This window comes from Phoca vitulina, unplaced genomic scaffold, assembly GCF_004348235.1.
Source record: "Phoca vitulina isolate PV1807 unplaced genomic scaffold, GSC_HSeal_1.0 scaffold13, whole genome shotgun sequence".
Taxonomy (NCBI): domain Eukaryota; kingdom Metazoa; phylum Chordata; class Mammalia; order Carnivora; family Phocidae; genus Phoca; species Phoca vitulina.
Genome location: NW_022589716.1, coordinates 31504549 through 31524946, shown reverse-complemented (window position 1 = coordinate 31524946; position 20398 = coordinate 31504549). Strand labels below are relative to the sequence as shown.

The window sequence follows — 20398 nt, the reverse complement described above, 5'->3', positions numbered from 1 at the left end:
TCTTGGGGTGCCTGGGTGGCTTAGTTGGTTAAGCGGCCAATTCTTGGTTTTGGCTCAGGTCATGATCTCACAGTCGTGGGATCAAGCCCCACATTGCGCTCTGCACTCAGTGTGGAGTTGGCTTCAGATTTTCCCTCCCTCAAAAAAACAAATAAATAAAATCTTTAAAAAGAAAAAAGAATTAACATGATTCTTTATGACCATAAAGATGGACAGTGAAGAACTAACAGCAAATTTCTCCACAGTGAAAAATACCATTTTGCTGATCAGTTCTAGTGTTGGGACATTTTATCCTTTGAGCTACAAGAAAATAAATTTTTCATTCTCCTAATTAGAGGATGATCGTCACCAAAAATAAATTAATACTTGAGTCCAAAATAAGCTGACTTGAATCATTTCAAAACATAATCACATAATATAGAATGTAAGTTAAAGAGATCTTAGAAAGTATAATGAGATAGCACTGTATCTCCGCTACAGTAATAGGATATCAATTTAAAAATTAAGAAGACTTGGGACGCCTGGGTGGCTCAGTGGGTTAAGCATCTGCCTTTGGCTCAGGTCATGATCCCAGGGTCCTGGGATCGAGTCCTGCATCCTGCTCCTTGCTCAGCAGGGAGCCTGCTTCTCCCTCTGCCTGCTACTTCCCTTCTTGTGCACTCTCTCTCTCTGACAAATAAATAAAACCTTAAAAAATAAATAAATAAAAATTAAAATTAAAAAGACTAACATCATCAAGTTTTAGCAAGACTCTAGAGAAAATGTCAGCCTCATAATGGAAATAGAGTAAAATAATCTCATGATTTTAGAATGTTTGCCATTTTTTACCCTATGACCCAGCAATTCTATACTTAATGAAAAGAAATATGTATGTGTGTGCATCAAAATACATGCACCAAAAAAAAATTCATGGTAGTATGATTTGTAATAGCCCCAAACTGACAAAATCCAAAGATTCATCAGTAGTTGAATGGATTTTAAAAAGTACAGTAATTTATATAATAGAATATAGCAGTGAAAATGAAAACATAGCTCAGAAAATAAAATATATATTCATGTTTTCATTTATAAAATGTTCAAATTGAATAAAAAATTGGCTGGCTTAAAACAAATTTATTAACTAACAGTTCTGGAAGCTAGAAGTCCAAAATCAAAGTGTCTTATGAACCATACTCCCTCTAACAGTCCTAGAGTAGCATCCTTTGCCTTTTCTAGCTTCTGATATATGCCAGGACTTCAATATATCTTTTTTTAAGCTTTTATTTACTTGAGAGAGAGAGAGAATGAGCAGGGGGAGGGGAAAAGGGAGAAGGAGAAGTAGATTCCCTGCTGAGTGGGGAGCCCAATGCAGGGCTAGATCCCAGGGCCCTGAGATTATGACTTGAGCTGAAGTTGGAGGCTTCCAGGCACCCCTCAACCTATCTTTTTGGAGGGAAACAATTAAACTCAGAACACACTGGAAATTCTTGGTGTAAAAGTGAATTGAAAAATAGCTGGGATTGGATACAAAGCTTCAAGCATTCCTACATAATATATACCTACAGCCTTTATGATGCCGTGTTGATCAATAATAACTCAGGAGCCAGCGTTCAAGATAGTTTCTCTGAATACAGCCATATTTGAATTTCCTAATGTCAACACTAGTGAATATATAGACAACACTGCCCAAATTTTTAAGGTTATATATATTCCTGGTTCAAGTATCAAACAGTACAGAGTCAAGCCATGTTTTTTTTCTGTCACAGGACTAATCAGTGATTCTATGATATTAAGAGTCAAGCATCAAGTCATGGAAATGTTCATCTAATGCAGGGATAACACAAATGTGGGTTCTGTAGACCATTAGAGTCTACATCCAAGCTCATCACAGACCTTGATAAGGGAGAGCAGAATAGACTCCAACACAGACCAGACTGAACCTCACACTCTATCTTGATACCACATTATAGGCAGCCATTCCCAATTACCTGGAATTGGTACGTGAGATGAAACTATGATCAGTGCATATTAAACATGGTAGGACCAGCCCTAGTCTACATGATCAGGTCAGGCAAGTTTGACCTCTGCGACATCTTTCACTCCTTCCATTTTGGCCTCTTTTTCCTCCCTTCATATTCTCAGCATTATCTGGATATCTCTGACTGTCCATAACTCAATGGTTTGTAGTCTCAAAATAGATTGCTTACCTTGGTAATCAGCCACATTAATTCTGAACATGCCTCCACTTTCAGCTGCTAACTTTTGCCACTTCTGGATTCAATTTTTTTGGTTAAATGATAATGTGTTTATCATAACCATAATGCTAATACTCCATACTGCAACTATGGAAAATTACCTTGACCCCAAGGCATTGTTTGATTTTGGTAATAAAGATGGTACATTGTAATGGTTATGGGTTTTGACTCTTGAGTCAATTGGTCTGAGTTCAAATGCTGACTGTGCCACTCATTCACTTTGGGCAAATAACCTTTCTCGTCTGTGCCTTTGTTTCCACCTTTGTATAATGTGGATAAATAAAAGTGCCTACCTCACAGGGTTGTTGAAATGAATGAATGAGTTAATACAGAAATGCCTTAAAATATTTTTTGGCATACGGAAAGCATTTCACACCAATTAGTTATTTTAATTGTGTAATTATGCAAATAAGAGTTCTAGGTATGATGATTAAAATTTAAAGGTTAAAAACAGCAAGAATTTTTATTTGGTTTTCATCTATATGTTGGGTACTGTATAAGATTCTGGAGATAAAGAGTTGTGTCTTGGGGCGCCTGGGTGGCTCAGTTGGTTAAGCGACTGCCTTCGGCTCAGGTCATGATCCTGGAGTCCCAGGATCAAGTCCCGCATCAGGCTCCCTGCTCAGCAGGGAGTCTGCTTCTCCCTCTGACCCTCCCCCCTCTCATGCTCTCTCTCTATCTCATTCTCTCTCAAATAAATAAATAAAATCTTAAAAAAAAAAGAGTTGTGTCTTAAAGGAAAATTTAATGAAAGAGAAAGACAAATAGAAATTAAAATGGAATATGTAGGTGCTATAATGACTTTATTTAGCACTTGTTAAAAGAACATGCTGACATGATGCAGCTTTTTTTTTTTTTGAAACTATTTACTGTTACTAGGTGTGATATTTTCTTTGTTGCTATACAGGGGAGAAATTGTCCAGTTAAACTAATGAAGTGCTTTTTACAAATGTCTGATTAACCTGTCTTCCTTTCTCCTCCCTGTCCCATTCTTTCTCACTCCATGATTTTCTAGCCCAGATTATTACATATTCTTGTACTAATACACTTTGTAGATGAGTGAAATTCTTTAATATTTGACATTCGGTTTCTAAGAAACTTCCCTGTAATTCAAAGTTAGGTTTGTTCATGAGAATTTATGAGGTGGTTTTGCATTAATTAATTCATTTATACTTTGGAAAAAAAATGTGTGTATGCATACATATGTAAGTATATATATAATTTTAATTTCGGCTTACAAAAAAGGACATCTTATTAGACACAGCAGGTAATTTATTACAAACATGACATATTTTCTCTCATGGTTTAGCTCTGCAATTCTACTTTTCATAGTTCCTAAACAAAAAACATATGGTCAATCTTCAAAGATTTTTTTTTAACCTGAAATTTCTTTCTAGTCTGTAAAGCAAATAAGAAGAAAAACATCATGAAGGTATTTTCATATTTCAACTTGACTTTTTAACATAATAATGAAATACATGCATCTTAAAATATCACTTGATAGTCACCAAATAAACAGGGCCAAGTAGGGTACCATGTCTTGGGCTCTAAAACTACGCTATTACACATACACCTCACCATTCATAAATAAACATCAGAGCATCTGGTTGTTTGCACATTTTGAAATAGAAGTATCTTTAAAGTTTAAAGTCCACACTTAATTGCTTTAGGCATTAGTTAGAATTCTATGGTGATAAAAAAGTATAAAATACTGGGGCTATATGCTAATGTTCAGAAATATTTTCAAAATACCCCACTAGACCTAACACTATGTAAAAAATTTGATTCCAATTTCTTTTTTACTTTTTTAAAGATTTTATTTATTTATTTTGACAGAGAGAGAGAGACAGCGAGAGAGGGAACACAAGCGGGGGGTGGGAAAGGGAGAAGCAGGTTTCCCACGGAGCAGGGAACCCGATGTGGGGTTCGATCCCAGGACCCTGGGATCATGACCTGAGCCGAAGGCAGACGCTTAACAACTGAGCCACCCAGGCGCCCCTGATTCCAATTTCTTAACAAAAGATATATCTCTGTGGTTAATATCAAAAGAACTCTAAATTTGTGATTTTCTTTCTTATTACTGGGATGTCTTGAATGAAATCCTTCCCAGCATACTGAAAGAGGACATGCTGGAGACATGAATCTCTGTCACTTTAGTTCCATCCTATTGACAAAATTATTTATGCAAGTAGAGAATGAGTTCAGTACATTTCTTCCAAATTCACTCTTATGATCTGTTTAGCATCTCCCCATGCTTCTCTAAATTCTTTAGCTATCTATAAACTTAGCTCTCTATAAAATTCTTTATGCATGGTTCCAACAACAGATGTTGCCCTTTGAAATCTGCTTTGAAATCATTTCCATGGTGTAACCAAAAGTAAGCAAGTTGGGGAAGAAGGGCTGACCTTAGTTTGCTTTCTATTTTGCAATAGCATCAGCTTATTATAAAAGCAAATTTTTTTTACCCCTGTTTTGTGACCTCTCGGAAGCAATTAAAGCAAGAGTGTGTGGTTTCTGTTGTGTAGAGTTTTAAATTTACTCTTTATATGCGTCCGCTGAGTACTTTCAGGCCTGGCCTGTGTTATTTTCAATTTTATTTCAAGTTAATGTAAGAAGGTCTTGAGTCAACTGTCAGAAATATGAATATGCTGTTATTATAAACAACAAGGATGGTATTCAATAACCATTAGGAAGGAAGAATAACATTAAGCACAAATACAGTTTGTGAATAAAGGTTGTCAATTTTTTAATCCTTTGGAATGAAAGTAAGAATGTTATTGTGTTGAACACAATAAAGAGTTTTTTTATACTGAAAATATTTTAGTCCATCTTGGATTCATCTAAGCTTAGATCAGTTTTATACTGCTGTCATCATTGAAGCCATGGTTTAAAATCAACCAAAAATCACAAAGAGTGTCAAATAATATTTAACCTTAAATGTTATTTTTAATCACTAGTTAGCAATCTTTAGACTAAATAATATTTATTTCAGAAATTATAACCTTATCACAAATCAATAGTTTGGCAGGGCTACTTTGATCAAAGATTTTAAATATCCCAAGATTTTTTGCCAAAAACAATAGTAATTCAGTACAACACAAATTTTAAGAAATAACAATACCACAAATTGTAGGGCTATTTACATATTATTCTGTACCAATGTTCTTAATACATATATTTTATATAAGGTGACTTTTTAATTTTCTATTTGGATCACTCTTCAAACTATGCAAAAGGGAAAATAATAGATTTTTGCTTGTTTGTGGGTTTGTTTTGTTTTCATGATTTCCATAAATGACTTTCCTTTATACAAATTTTAAATACCATCAGAAAATGAAGTACACATTGAAGAAACCCAGAGAGCAATCTTTTGAAAGGTCTGACACTATACAAGTTGTATAGAAATTTGAGAATGTTTGGTCAACAATAGAAAAGGGAAAAGGATAGCAAGGGATGAGTTATCTTCAAAACTAAAACCTGCAAGAAGAGATTAGATTCATTCCAGGTGCCAGAAGAGTTGCAGAACTGGGAATGAATGGATCTAAGAATCTTGTGATGATTAAAGCGCTCTGAAAATGCTCTGTGCTACCTCAGTAGGTAATAAGCCCTTGTCACTCCAGGTATTCAAGTAGATATTGGATGGCAATGAAATATATGATTTTCAAGGAGTTTTCTACCTCTGATGTCTTGGTTTTTATAAACTGAGTCTAAGATATATGGTGGAATTTTTAATTTTTTTCCAGTTTTATTGAGTTATAATTGATATATAGCATTGTATTAGGTATATAAGGTACAGAACATAATGATTTGATGTATGTATAGTTTGTGAAATGATTACCACAGTAAGTTTAGGTAAGATCCATCACCTGATGTAGTAACAATTTCTTTCTTAAAATGAGAATTTTTAAGATCTACCATTAAGTAGTACTAAGATCTACCATAAGCTGTATTTATTTCATTGATGTCTGTTTCACTTATTGAGACTTTGAGGGAAGGAACCATATTTGTTTCATTTAACAGTACACACTTAAATCTAAGATAGTTCCTGGCATACTGTGTACATATATATAATTTTTTTTTGCTATTTTTAATATTTTCCCCAGATTCAATGAGATACTGACATAGAGCACATGTAGATTCAAAGTGTACAATGTGATGAAGAGATACATGTATATATTGCAAAATGATTACCACAGTAAGGTTAGTTCACATCTCCAACTTGTCACACAATTATAATTGTGCATGTGTATGTGATAACAACATTTAAGATCCATCTATACTCTTAAAAACCTCCCAGTATATAATATAGTATTATAAATTATAACCACCACACTGTGCACTAGATCCCCAGATCTTACTTATCTTATACCAGGAAATTTGTATCTGTTAACCAACTTCTCCCCCCGACCCCAGCTCCTGGTAACCACCATTCTACTCTGTTTCTATAAGCTTGGCTTTTTTAGATTCCAGATGTGTGAAAACGTACAATATTTGTCTTTCACTTTCTGACTTATTTTATTTAGCATAATGCCCTTGAGGCCCATACATTTTCTTTCAAAAAAACCCCAACCAATTTAAGACAATGGCCAAATTTCATTAAATTGATTAAAACAATGCTTTTTTTTTAATTAACATATAATGTATTATTTGTTTCAGGGGTACAGGTCTGTGATTCAACAGTCTTACACAATTCACAGCACTCACCATAGTACATACCCTCCCCATTTTCCATCACCCAGTCACCCTATCCCTACCAACCCCCTTCCACTCTAGCAACCCTCAGTTTGTTTCCTGAGATTAAGAGTCCCTTATGGTTTGTCTCCCTCTCTGGTTTCATCTTGTTTCATTTTTCCCTCCCTTCCCCTATGATCCTTTGTCTTGTTTCTCAAATTCCTCATATCAGTGAGATCATCTGATAATTGTCTTTCTCTGATTGATTCATTTCGCTTAGCATAATACCCTCTAGTTCTATCCATGTCATTGCAAATGGCAAGATTTCATTTTTGATGGCTGCATAATATTCCATCATATATACACACCACATCTTCTTTATCCATTCATCTGTTGATGGGCATCTAGGCTCTTTCCATAGTTTGGCTATTGTGGACATTGCTGCTATAAACATTGGGGTGCAGGTGCCCCTTTGGATCAAACTTAATGCTTTCTTAAACGTCATCCCATTTTGGTATCAGAAAGACACCAAAGAGTAAAGCAACATTTACTTGTCTTCCTCTTTCCCTCCTCCACCTCCATGGAAAAGGAAAAGAAAAAGTTAGGTCCATAGAGCAAATAAAAAACTGATTCTCACAATGCCCAGAGGGAATCCAAGAACCATTGTCTAGCAATTTTAAGCAAGAGAATCATTCAGAAGCTTTGCTTATCTTCTGCTTCTCTTTGTGGGTGTAGACACAGCCTTAGGAAACATAAGTTGCTCAACATGACATCCAACTGAGAGAAGTCTGACCTCCATGAAGTGAACACCAATAAAAAAGTGGCCCATATTCATAGGCTTTTATTAGTGGGATATCTAAGAATTAAAATAAGGCTTTCATACTGAGACCATCCTCCCACATATAAAAAGAACTTTAATATATCCTTTAGGTTTTACTTCCAATCTCTATGAAGAGCTAATGTGTGACAATTACATCATATGGTGTAGAAATCTACAAGGAGAATTTTGGCACTATTTATTTTCATGTCTTTTCATGTTTGTTTGTTTGCTTTTTTTAAGGATCTAATCTAGAAAATAGTGGAGCAAAAAACCCAGCAAAACCACCAGAAGACAATAATTCATTGCATAGAATGAATGATGAATAGAGTTCTTTTATCTCCTGACTTTTTAAAAATGTCGTTCTGTTCTCTATTGGTGATTCTTTTAAATTTCCAACCTCTTCAGATCCTCTCAGAGATTTTTTCATCAGGTAGAAAAGAAATAAAGAGGGGAAACAAAAAGGATTAAGCTAAAAAAAAATTAGAACCAACATAGTCTAATATTTGTTTGTGTGTATTCACTATATTTAATAACAATAATGAGGTTCTTTCAACGTGCTTCAAGGAATTCTCTATATTCTAAGATTAATGACTACCTAGGCAGGAGCTGGTACATTTGTTAACCAATAATGTGCTTTATTGTGTTATGGGTTTAAACATGGTGTTTAATTTTTTTTTAATGACAACATTGTTTCAAGAATCACAATTAAAAAGCCCTTCAAAACACGACAAAGAATTCATTAATCTAGTAGAGTATATTTTTGTATAAATGATGATAACTGTGTAATGATGTGGTAAGCTAGCAATTAGGCATAATTTGCTTATGCAAGTGAGTTTTAAAAAATGGGGATCAATATTCAATTTACACCTATGTGAAAAACAATTAGTTTAATTGATGGGGGAAAAAAACCCTCAACAATGGCTAATTATTCCAAAATGACCTGAAACACTCATGCAAATTATTAGAATTAATTATACATGAATGATTAGATTATATAAATCATTTTTAAAACCTTGAAATTTCTATAGTTAGTCATTCATAAAATGTAGTAGAAAAGGTGATTTCATAATATAATGGATGCAGTTTAGAGAATAATCATCAGGTTTTCCCTACGATGTGCTGGCACGATGCCACCTCAAAATAGACAATAATGGATATAAAAAAACAGGTGCCACTATTTCTCACTCAGTTCAACAAAGAAACATTTACCCAATAAAACACTATTTTGTATAATTATTATTTCTCTCTCAAGTCCTACTGAGTGTCTACATGAATTCCTGAGATAACTGTAACATTTTATATTCCTTTCAAAGGTAAACTCAAATACCTTGATTTACTTATCATCAGCCCTGGTTTTTGTTTATGAAATAGATGAGGATTTACTCTTATTCTGCATTCTATTCTTCACATAACCCTGCCATTCTCATCATTACTTCTATGAAAGAAGCAGTGCTTCATGAACATCAGAAAATAGCATATTTACTGTCCATCTGAAATTACTTTTAATTTAGGACTGATTCTCATTATCAGTATATCAATCTATTATTGGAATACATTTAGATTCATGGCCTGCCTTTATTGAACTCCAAGTGGCATGACTGAATTTAAATAAATTTGGGATAACGTCACAAACAAAAGTGACTACTTCGGTCTGATTTCATTCTTCAGTGTCAAGTTATAAAATTGAAGTCCTTTTGATAGAAGAAGTTTGTTTCAGGTAAAGGAGTTTCTAGCTTATAAAGGTAATATTTTTTAGGAAGGAAAACACACACACATGTGGAAGATTGGTGATGTTCTAATTTAGGCTGCCTATTTTAGTAGACATTCCACTTTTTAGAATATATAGACTTATTTCAATACCTTTCCTTAGAGAAAGTAAATAAACACCTCACACAATGGTTAGTTTTCTTTTAAGCTTGCCTTAACAAGCCACTTGGGTTTCATTTTAAGAAAGACTTAGATGTTTTTATTATTTTTAGTTTTTATCCACTACCCTATCCCCAACGCATCAATGGCCTCGATAAAACCTTGTTTTTTAACTTTCAATTCTAGTCTTCATCTTTGCCTTCAACATCATAGCTTTATCCTTATATAAGTTGGAACTGTGGTGCTGCACAGTGGCATAATACACTGTCATTAGCATGCTATAAGGCCTCTGCACACATTCTCACAAATTATAGAAAGGCATTAAGCATGAATCTCAGAATGCTCAAGTGCTTTTTATAATGGCTCTGATAACACTCTGAGCTATATTACATTTTTGTTCTGAACAGGAGCCCCTCAGAGAGGAGGCAAAAAGTTATCTGCTGTCAAAAAGCCTTGATGTGTTTCCAGTCATGGAAGTTTCACACTTGAGAACTGAACACAGTTTTGTATAGAATATTCTGACCTTCTCTAGAGAATGAACAAGTATGAACACAAATAACAGAAACTGTTGGGCTCTGAGCTCTGCCATTGGCTCCTGATCATTGTAGGCCTTTTCATAGCTGATTATTGAACCCATAAAACTCAGTTATCAGCCTTGTGATTCACCAGAGACATGTAATCTGGACCTTGGAGGGTGACCAGGGGTGAAAGTTTCTTACCTAAGCATTGCAATAGGAATTTCAAATTTGTGATTACCTTTCTGAATTTGAAATATAAGTCAGTAGGTTTGAAATAAGCCCTTTTATGTTTTTTTATAGTAGGTTTATATTTTTGTGTACTTTTATTTTGATTTTCCTGTATTGTCTTTACCACAACTGTATGACATGAGTACAGCAATGTATGTATATGCTGTTCAGTCATAAATGGAAAAAGAAAATGAGACCCAGGATGAGAAAATGACTTTTTTGGGTTACACAGAACATTGACCCTAGAACTAAGATTAATCTGCAATACCTTTTTTCTGGATGTGAATGTTCTCTGTTAGATTGGGCTGCACATCTAAAGAGTTGGTATGAATTGTTCAGCTCGGCAAGCAGAGGTCCACAACTAATGTTCCCAATCCCAGGTCCCCAATATATAGCTTACGCACAATATATTGATCCTCACCAAACATTAGGACAACTGACTTCAGAATTTTAAGTCCTAGAATTTATGAAACAGGAGAGATTTTAGAGAATATCTAAGCAGTGGTTCTCAAACTTAGTTGTGCATCAAAATCCCCTGGGAAGGTATAAATACTCACACCTGGGTTCCAGCCGCAGCTAGTTTGATAATTAATCTGGAGCAGCCTGGGCACTGAGATTTTTAAAATTTTTAAAATTTCTCCACAATATTCATCTGTATAGCCAACATTGAAACCAATGATCTAGAGGCAATATTGAGGACTATAAATGTACATACCTACAGGAGCCTAAAAGTTATATCTGTGGGGAGTTGGGCAGGTATAAGAAAAATAACATAATCTCTCTTAGATTATTGCTTAGTTTTTCCATTCTTGATTGAGCAATGGGTAAGAGATATTTTTTCACTATAAATAAGAAAAAAAGTGCAAGCTCAATGTCAAACAGCAACTGATACTTATACTTTGTGTGGAGGTCACAAGGAGTATCGAGGATTGTGTTTAACTAGAGAATGCACAACCATGTAAAGGGGCAAATGCTCTTAAGCTGCAGCTGAATTTGGGCCTAGAGTTTCCAGATCTACTGATTTTGTCAAGAGTATAATATTTTTTTTTAATTTAAAATTGCTTAATGTTTTAAAAGTTGGCTTAATTAATTAATTAAAATTAAAACAGGAGAGCTTTATGGTCAAAGTGTGGAAGGAAAACAAAGGAACTGAGCATCTGCTCCAGTCTGTTCTTTTTTTTTTTAAAACACGGCGTTGGGGTGGAAGTCGAGGTTCCATGGGTAGTCTCCACAGACTCTGCAGTGGGAGAAGGGAGCTCCTTACTGCCTGACATGGATGAGAGATTCAGTTTCCTATTTTGCCTTCTCTGACACCACCCTGGTGAGAGGTTAGAACATCTCATTACTACCTAGTAAGTGTGGTCTAGGTTCCCCATTTGGCTTTTGCTGGTGGGTGTGGGACTACAGACAGTCTTTTCAGGGGTGTTTGGCTAGAGTAAAGCAGTATTATCCAAAAGTTTTCTTTCTTGTTAGACTCTCTTTTTCCACTCCTTTGGCTAGACAGAGCAGGCTTTTGTTAAACCATTTTTGTCTTCACCCATTGACATTCCTGGATTGCTGGCTTCTTTACCTCTATGTCTGGGCTGTAAGATTCAAAAAGAAAACCCAAGGAATTCATCATCATGTTCTCCCTTAGTCCCAAGATCTTCAGCCAGTATGCCTTCTTCCCTCCAACTTCAGAGTCTTTTTTTTTCTTTTTTTAATATTTTTATTTATTTATTTGAGAGAGAGAATGAGAGAGAGAGAGCATGAGAGGGGGGAGGGTCAGAGGGAGAAGCAGACTCCCTGCCGAGCAGGGAGCCGGATGTGGGACTCGATCCCAGGACTCCAGGATCACGACCTGAACCGAAGGCAGCTACTCAACCAACTGAGCCACCCAGGCGTCCCCCAACTTCAGAGTCTTATATTCATTTTGTATAAAATGTCCAGGGTTTTGGCTTTACTTAATAGGAAGAAAGGTGGGAAAGTATGTCAATTCCATTCTTCTGGAAATGAAAGTCTGTTAGAATATGATTTTTAAAAGAAGATTCTAGAATATCATTTAGCAACTCTTGTAATGTCTACTAGCTCTGTTAATAAAAATATCTTTCTTCATAAACAAGTTGGGGTTATTTTCATTAAAAAATATATTATCATCTCCTGCTGGTGGATAACACCTGGGACTTATAAAATGTAATCTTTTTCAGTGCTTTGCTTTCAGTTCTTTTTTTTTTTTTAAGATTTTATTTGTTTATTTATTTGACAGAGAGAGACACAGCGAGAGAGGGAACACAGCAGGGGGAGTGGGAGAGGGAGAAACAGGCTTCCTGCGGAGCAGGGAGTCCAATGCGGGGCTCGATCCCAGGACCCTGGGATCATGACCTGAGCCAAAGGCAGACGCTTAACGACTGAGCCACCCAGGTGCCCCTTTGCTTTCAGTTCTATAGTATGAATCTAGGAGCCTCACCTCACTACTGCAGTCCCTGAGAAATTTAGTATACACCAGCTTGTGTTTACAAAGCTCACGGACAGCATTAGCCTGGTTACACTGAGTTGGATTACATGAAAAGCTCTACATTTCTATGACATTCTCACCCATTTCCCTTCCATTGACATCTAAAATTTCACACAGAGCAAAGAATCTGGATGAGAACCAATCAGAACAAGTAAAATATAAATTAGGGTCTAGTCATTGGATTCAAACCCTAGAAAAGCTGGCAAATGCAACATGTCATTGGTATTTTTAAAGCTATAAAAATTGTACACAATAAAACAATCTCATAAAACTTTTATAATCATTATTGTAAAAAACATTTTCAAATCAATAAAATAGTCTAGATACAAAACTTTTCGAACTGCAAAATCAGCATATCGTGCCTTATTTATGGTCATTGTACTACTTTAATAGGGTAAGCTTGTGATTATTCCACTGCCTAAAATTGTGCACAGTGTACCCAAAACATGACCTGACTCAAAACAAGGGATCAATAAATGCCTGTTGATTGAATGTTGAATGAATTAAACATGTACTGTTACCCCACCTCCGAGGTTCTCATTCTGGTACTTAGGAACTGTCCCCAAAATGTCCCCAACATTCTGGAAGAGTATTACTCAGATTCTCATAACTGTAGCAATTAGTAAATGCTTTTGAATGCCCAATATACATGCATACATACTACATAACTTACAGAATCCCCATCTTAATTTCCTGTCTCAATTTGTTATCAGTGTGGGTATGTCAGTTCCTTAAGAAGATACATTCCTCACATGTGATTTGACTTTCCTCTGACCTTATATTTTATGAGCCTACGGATCAACATCTGCCCTCATCAGTTTTACATTACCATGCAGACTGTCAAGATTATTTCATTCAGCCATCCCCATGTGTCAGTGTGGGCCAAGAAGTATACTATTGCAGAGGACTACTAAATTTTTTTTACTAAAGCTACACCTTCCATGTCAGTGGACAGCAGGACCAAATCTCTCATAATATGTAAATACACAACAATCAAGCACCTTCTTGATGTTGTAAGGGCACAAAGAATAAAAAAAACAAGCACAATCCCACCTTAAGAAAATCAATCATAACCTGATGCTAAGCAAGTCAAAATAAAATGGTATTCTTCAGCTTCATGAGGTGACTCCACTTACAAAAACACACAAAATGGTCTATCATAAATATTTAAAGGATTGTCTTATGCAAGAGGAAAGAGACTCAGGCTAAATGTTAACAAGGCAAGAGTTTATGTCAACATTTAGAAACTCAGGTGGATAAACTGAGTCTCCATATGAGGAATAACTGAACAAGTTGATTTGTTATAGAAAGTATTCCCTCAGAAGGTAATGAGTTCTACCACTCAAGCTATTAAAGTTCGGAGGAGGCATCAAGTTCCAGAAGTAAAAATCACCTGATTCCAAGGGAAAAAAGCCTCAGCAGGAATTGGCAAGGTCAGGTTAAAATTCCTCCTAACACAAGCATTCTGGGATTTTATCAAAGATGAGCTCATAATGTACTGTTTGCCTGCAAACTCTCACAGAAAGAACCAAAGAAAAAAAGCCAAAGCATAAATAACTGAAAATAGATGCTAACATAGAAGTAACACCTACTCTACAACTAATTGCTGGTGTGATTCTCCTCTAATTGCATGGCTGTGAATGTGTCTTTTCTTTTAAATCTTCTGCAAAGATGGCTAAATCCAAGTATAGTTTATAGCAGTTCTAATGGGGGAATATATTTTGGAATAGAATTTGTTGAGCTCCCATCACAATACCTGTCATTATTCTATTTGATCTGATCGACTTCAGTAGCATTCTCAGGTGATACTTTCCAGATTAATGAGTGGATTGTTCGCAGAGAGGAAAGTAAACACTTTTCTCTTAATGTAATGCATTAAAGAATTAACTTTATGTCTGCTCATTTTATAGAAGTGGTATTTCTAAGTCCTGTTAAAATTGTTTTATAGACTTCCTAACTGCTGTAACACATTAGGGGGTAATCACATTAGATGTTGCCTGCTGAGTCTGGCAAGACTTGGTCAGTAGTTTAAAGGAACTGTTCCAATAATACAGTCAGCTCACTAGTAGCTGGGTGACTCTAATTGAAATAACTGGACTGCACCATTAGTCCAAATAAGCACTTCACTCCCATTTATGCTTCATTTGAAACCAAGATTAAGACAATGCCACTTATAAAAATGATCTTCATTATAATATTGTCCTCAAGGGTCACAGTAGTGGGAATATATTATAGGTGAAACCTCATACTGATACACATTTTTAAATCATTTGTCTGTTAGTTTTGATTACAAGTACCAATTAGCTACTTAATCAAATCATAGAACGCTCTATGATATAATAAATCTCAATATATCCATTTCAATTGACCATTTTTAGAAGAAGATAAAGCAGACTTTATGTTGATACTCTTGACAAAGCCCAGTTGTTATGGTGTTGATGGAGATCATGCTTTAATAACTCCTCCAAGATTCCCCTGCCCTACCATCCATGATCCCCACCTCTTGCTTCCAGACCCTTATGGAGTCATCTCTCACACTGTACCAGGCTTGGTCTGTGTGACTGTAAAATATAGCATAGGTGATAGAATGTCATTTGTAAAATTAGGTTGGGTTCCTTCTCTTGGATCATTCTTCCTGAGGGAAGCCAACTGCCATGTTGTGAGGATACTCTGAGACTATAGAGAGGGCTATATTGCAAGGAAGTGAGTTATCCAAATGCAGCAAAGTAATAAATGTTTGTTGTTTATTTATGATCATTTTTTATGCAGTAATAGGTAACTAAATTCAGATTTCAGCACTTAAGAAATGGGATGCTACAATAACACAATTCTAGAATTGGAGAATGATTTTGGAACTGAGAAGAGTGCTGGTAAAAGCTTCAAGTGCCTGGAACACAAGGACTTGAAGGAAAATGAAGAAAATCTTAGAGAAAAATCGAGCTTAGCAATATGGTTGCCTGTAGTAGCGTATGACAAAAAAATGTGCTTAAAGAACTGGCTGATTTTGCCTTAAGATTTTCCATCCCAAGTATTAAAGTGTCCTTTGGTTTCTCCTTGCTGTATATGAGAAAATATAATGAGAAAATTTCTCATATAAAAATATATGAGAAAATATACAAGAAAATATAAGTGAAGATTAAAGGAAAAATTGTTAAATGAAAAGAGATCATTATTGCTAATAATATTGTATTAATAAATATGTAATGAAAAGATGACATGACAATTTCATTAAAATATTCAAAATATAGAAATTTTGAACAGATTAACACAGAGTAAATTGAAATGGTAGTTAAAAACATGTTTTCGATTGCAGCATTTCACTCTACCCTACATTAAAAAATAATAATAATAGGGGTGCATGCTGGCTCAGTTGGTTAAGCGTCTGACTCTTGATTTCGGTCAGGTCATGATCTCAGCTCAGGTCATGATCTCAGGGTAATGAGATCGAGCCCCACATCGGGCTCCATGCTGGGCATGGAACCTGCTTAAGATTATCTCTCTCCTTCTCCCTCTGCCCCTCCCCCATACCACTAAAGGAAAAATAATAATTCCAGTTAGATTTGTCGGTGAAAATTACCAAACCCTCCAGGATAACTTATGCTATGCTTATTCTTCCTAAGGCTACTATAATGAAATACCACAAAACAGGTGGCTCAAAAAACAGAAATTTATCCTTTCCAAGTTCTAGAGCTAGAAGGCCAACATCAAGATGTTGACAAGGTCATGCTCCTCTTCTAGCTTCTGGAAGATTTTTTTTTCTTAACAGACCGTATATTTAGAGCAGTTTTTGGTTCATAGCAAAACTGAGTGGAAGGTACAGAGATTTCTTATAAACTCCCTGCCCCCAAACATATATAGCCTTTCCCATTATCAGCAGCCCCACCAGAAAGGTGCATTTATTACAACTGATGAACCTACATTCATACATCATTATCATCCGAAGTCCATAGTTTACATTAGGGTTCACTTCTGGTGTTGGGCATTCTATGGGCTCAGACAAATACACATGACATGTATCCACCATTATGATATTATACAGAGTAGTTTCACTAAAGTTTTAATAATCTTTGTCTATTTATCCTTCGCTCTTCCCTAACCCCTGGCAACTACTGATCATTTTACTGCCTCCATAGTTTTGCCTTACCCAGAATGTCATACAGTTAGTATCACACAGTATGTAATCTTTTAAGATTGGTTTCTTTTACGTAGTAATATACATTTAACTTTCTTCCATGTTTTTTCATGGCTTGATAGCTCACTTCTTTTAGTGCTGAATAATATTCCATTGTCTAGATGTACCTATTTATTTATCCATTCACCTACAAAGGGATGTCAAGGTTGCTTACAAGTTTGGCAATTATGAATAGAAATGACATAAACATCCACATGCAGGTTTTTGTGTGGACATACATTTTCAACTTCTTTTGGTAAATACCAAGCAGTAGGACTGCTGGATGATATGGTAACCATATGTTTAGTTTTGTAAGAAACCACCAAATTGTCTTCCATAGTGGCTGTGTCATTTTGCATTCCCAAAAGTGATGAATCTGAGTTCCTATTACTTCATAACTTTGCCAGTTTTTGGTGTTGTCAGAGTTCTGGATTTTGGCCATTCTAATAGGTATGTAGTGGTATCTCGTTGGTGTTTTAGCTTGCATTTCTTAATGATAATATGGAACATCTTTTCTTATGCTTATTTGCCATCCATATATCTCTTTTGGTGAGAGAACTGTTAAGGTCTCTGGTATATTTTTATATCAAGCTGTTTATTTTCTTATTGTTGAGTTACAAGAGTTTATTTTCTTATTGTTGAGTTTTGTGTATTTTGGATAATGATCCTTTATTAGACACACCCTTTGGAAATATTTTCTCCCAGTCTGTAATGTGTCTTTTTACTCTCTTAACAATGTATTTTGCAGAGCAGAAATTTTTAATTTCATTGAATTCCAGCTTATCAATTTTTTCTTTCATGGATTATGCTTTTATTCTTCTGTTTAAAAAGTCATTGTCTAACTCAAGGTCATCTACATTTTCTTGTATGTTATCTTCTAGGATTTTTATGGTTCTGTATTTTATACTTAGGTCTTTAATCCATTTTGAATTAATTTTTGTGAAAAGTCCTGCCTTTTCCACTGGCTCCTCCTCTTCTGAGACCCATTCATATGTTTGTTTGGTTGGTTTTTTCATGAAAATCCATCTGAGCTGTTTCAGTCCCTACAATTATTGGCTATGGTGGTATGGAGACTGGTGGCAGTCAAGTTCTATCACTGTAGGACCAGTCCAAGTCCTCACTGTCACAGATGGCCATTCCTCTGAGATAGATGAGATCACACTAAATCAAGTGCTTTCCTTAGAGGCTTTCATGGTCAAGGAGATCAGTGCTGTATCTGTTGCCGGAGCATTTATTAAAGGAAAATCATTTCTGAAAGAGTTCATGTTAAAATACATGTACAACCAGGAATCAGTTGATTGAATTGGACATGATAAGGATCACTACCTAGTTTCTCAGAGAGAGGTCTCAATGAGAGAGCACAACAATTCAGACATGCAGTAATCTTCCTTTTCAATAAGCCTGATGGTAAAATGGTTGTGGTGTTATTGATGGACACTCAGAGAACATTTGACAGTCAATTTGAGAGATTCAGCCACAATATTTGTCCTTGGCATAATGATAAGCTTAATGAAGGTATATAACCTATCCCAAAATGTCCAAGAGGATGATCTTCAGAATCTTCAGCTTTTTGCTGAGTATGGCTAGCTGGCAGGAGGGAAATATTCCAGAAGCCATTTCAAAGCCTGACATTTTTTCACTGAGAACTGAAGTTATCCACATGAATTTGGGGAAGCTGATGGTGGCACCCAATTTTTGGGAAACTTCCTAAAGTTTTCAGAGAACCAACATGAAGAACTACAGAATGTTTGAAAAACACATCTATTCCTGTTTCACCAAAATATACTGTTTTCTGCTACCTCATCCTGGCTTAAAAGTAGCTACCAATCCATACTCTGATGGAAAATTTAAAGAAATAGATGATGAATTCATCAAAAGTTGAAAATACTGATTTCTTGGATGCCTTAGTCCTGAGAGCCTAGATAATAAAGAAATCAAAGGAAATAAAATCACTTGTCAAAGTCTGGTGGACTACTTCAATACTTATATAAAAATCTACCACGGTAAAGAGTTACCACATCCCCAATCCATGTACAGGCCACAGCAGAAGGTAACAATTTAGAGGCCATAGCAACTGTTAAGACACATGCAACAAAAAGATGAAAAAGATCTGTGGTTGTAACAAACCACTTCTAGTCCCAAATGACTTGGAGGCCAAATAGCTGGAGCTTAGGGAAGAATTTGTAAAGCTATTCTGAGGGGTGACAAAGATGCATGGGTAAAAATTTGGCTAGTGTTATCAGCCGCAGTTGGGGAGTAAAATAGATGAACAGTACATTCAGGATACCAAGCACAATAATAGCAAAAATATCTTCCATGCAGCTTATACCCCTGTCACACAGTTTTTTGTAATCTTTACCACGTAAGTGATTGCTGGTGTAACTAGATTCATTGGTTTGGACATTGTAGCTCGACTATGCAATATGATAATGGAATTGACCCTTATCACCCTGTGTTCCTGGGCATACATTGGGTACCCTGGAGAATACCAAGAGCTGGATGCTGTAATAGATCAGGTAGGTGCAGCCTTGTGAGACTCAGCCCTTATACAAGCTTTACAGTACAGCAACAACCCACAAAAATCTATATCATCAAGTTTTTCCTGTCCTAAAGTCAGATTCTGCTAAACTATCAGAGAAGAAAAAATTTTAATCCAATTTTCAAAAAATACAGATGTGTAACAATTTTAAGTTAAATAGTAAGTTTTATATCTCTATGAAAACATTAAAAGTGCTTTTATCAGAATGGAGTAAAACACCAAACACCTCTGAAGACTGCGAAATGGTTTAGTTCTTTTACTTCAGTGTTTGATAAGCAGGTGTATGCATACATAGTTAAATCATTTTCTTAGTGTGTAGTTTCCTGATTTTGTGTTCAAACATGCCGTCATAATTTAAAGTATTTGTCTATTTATAATGACGGTACTTATGTTCTCCTCAAATTTACTAAATTCTACCACTGGGTTATAATTAAACCAATACTGATATTTTATCCCAGGAGATTTTCTACTTATTTTCTGGATTTTCTACATAGATGATCATGTTATTTGCAAAGAAACACAGCTTTATTTCTTCCTTTAAATCCTGTATACATTTTACTTGTTTTTTGTTTTTTGTTTTTTGTTTTTTTTTTTGTCTTACTGCATTAGGTAGGACTTCTAATTATAATATTGAAAAGCAGTGGTGAGAGGGACCATCCTTACCTTGTTCCTTATCTTACTGGGAAAGCTTCAAGTTTATCATAATTAAGTATGATACTAGCTGTAGGGATTTTGCTTTTTTAAAAAATAGGTTTTTTTTTTATCAAGTTGAGGAAGTTCTCTTCTATTCCAAGTTTACTCAGAGTTTTTAAACACGAGGGAGTATTGGATTTTGGTAAATGCTTTTTCTTCATCTA

At 35.4% G+C, this 20398-nt stretch overlaps 1 pseudogene; it reads left to right on the top strand.

Annotated features, from left to right (window-relative positions):
• The first annotated feature begins 18016 nt into the window (after nucleotides 1–18016).
• Nucleotides 18017–19654, top strand: LOC116636967 (annotated as a pseudogene).
• The last annotated feature ends 744 nt before the right edge of the window (nucleotides 19655–20398 follow it).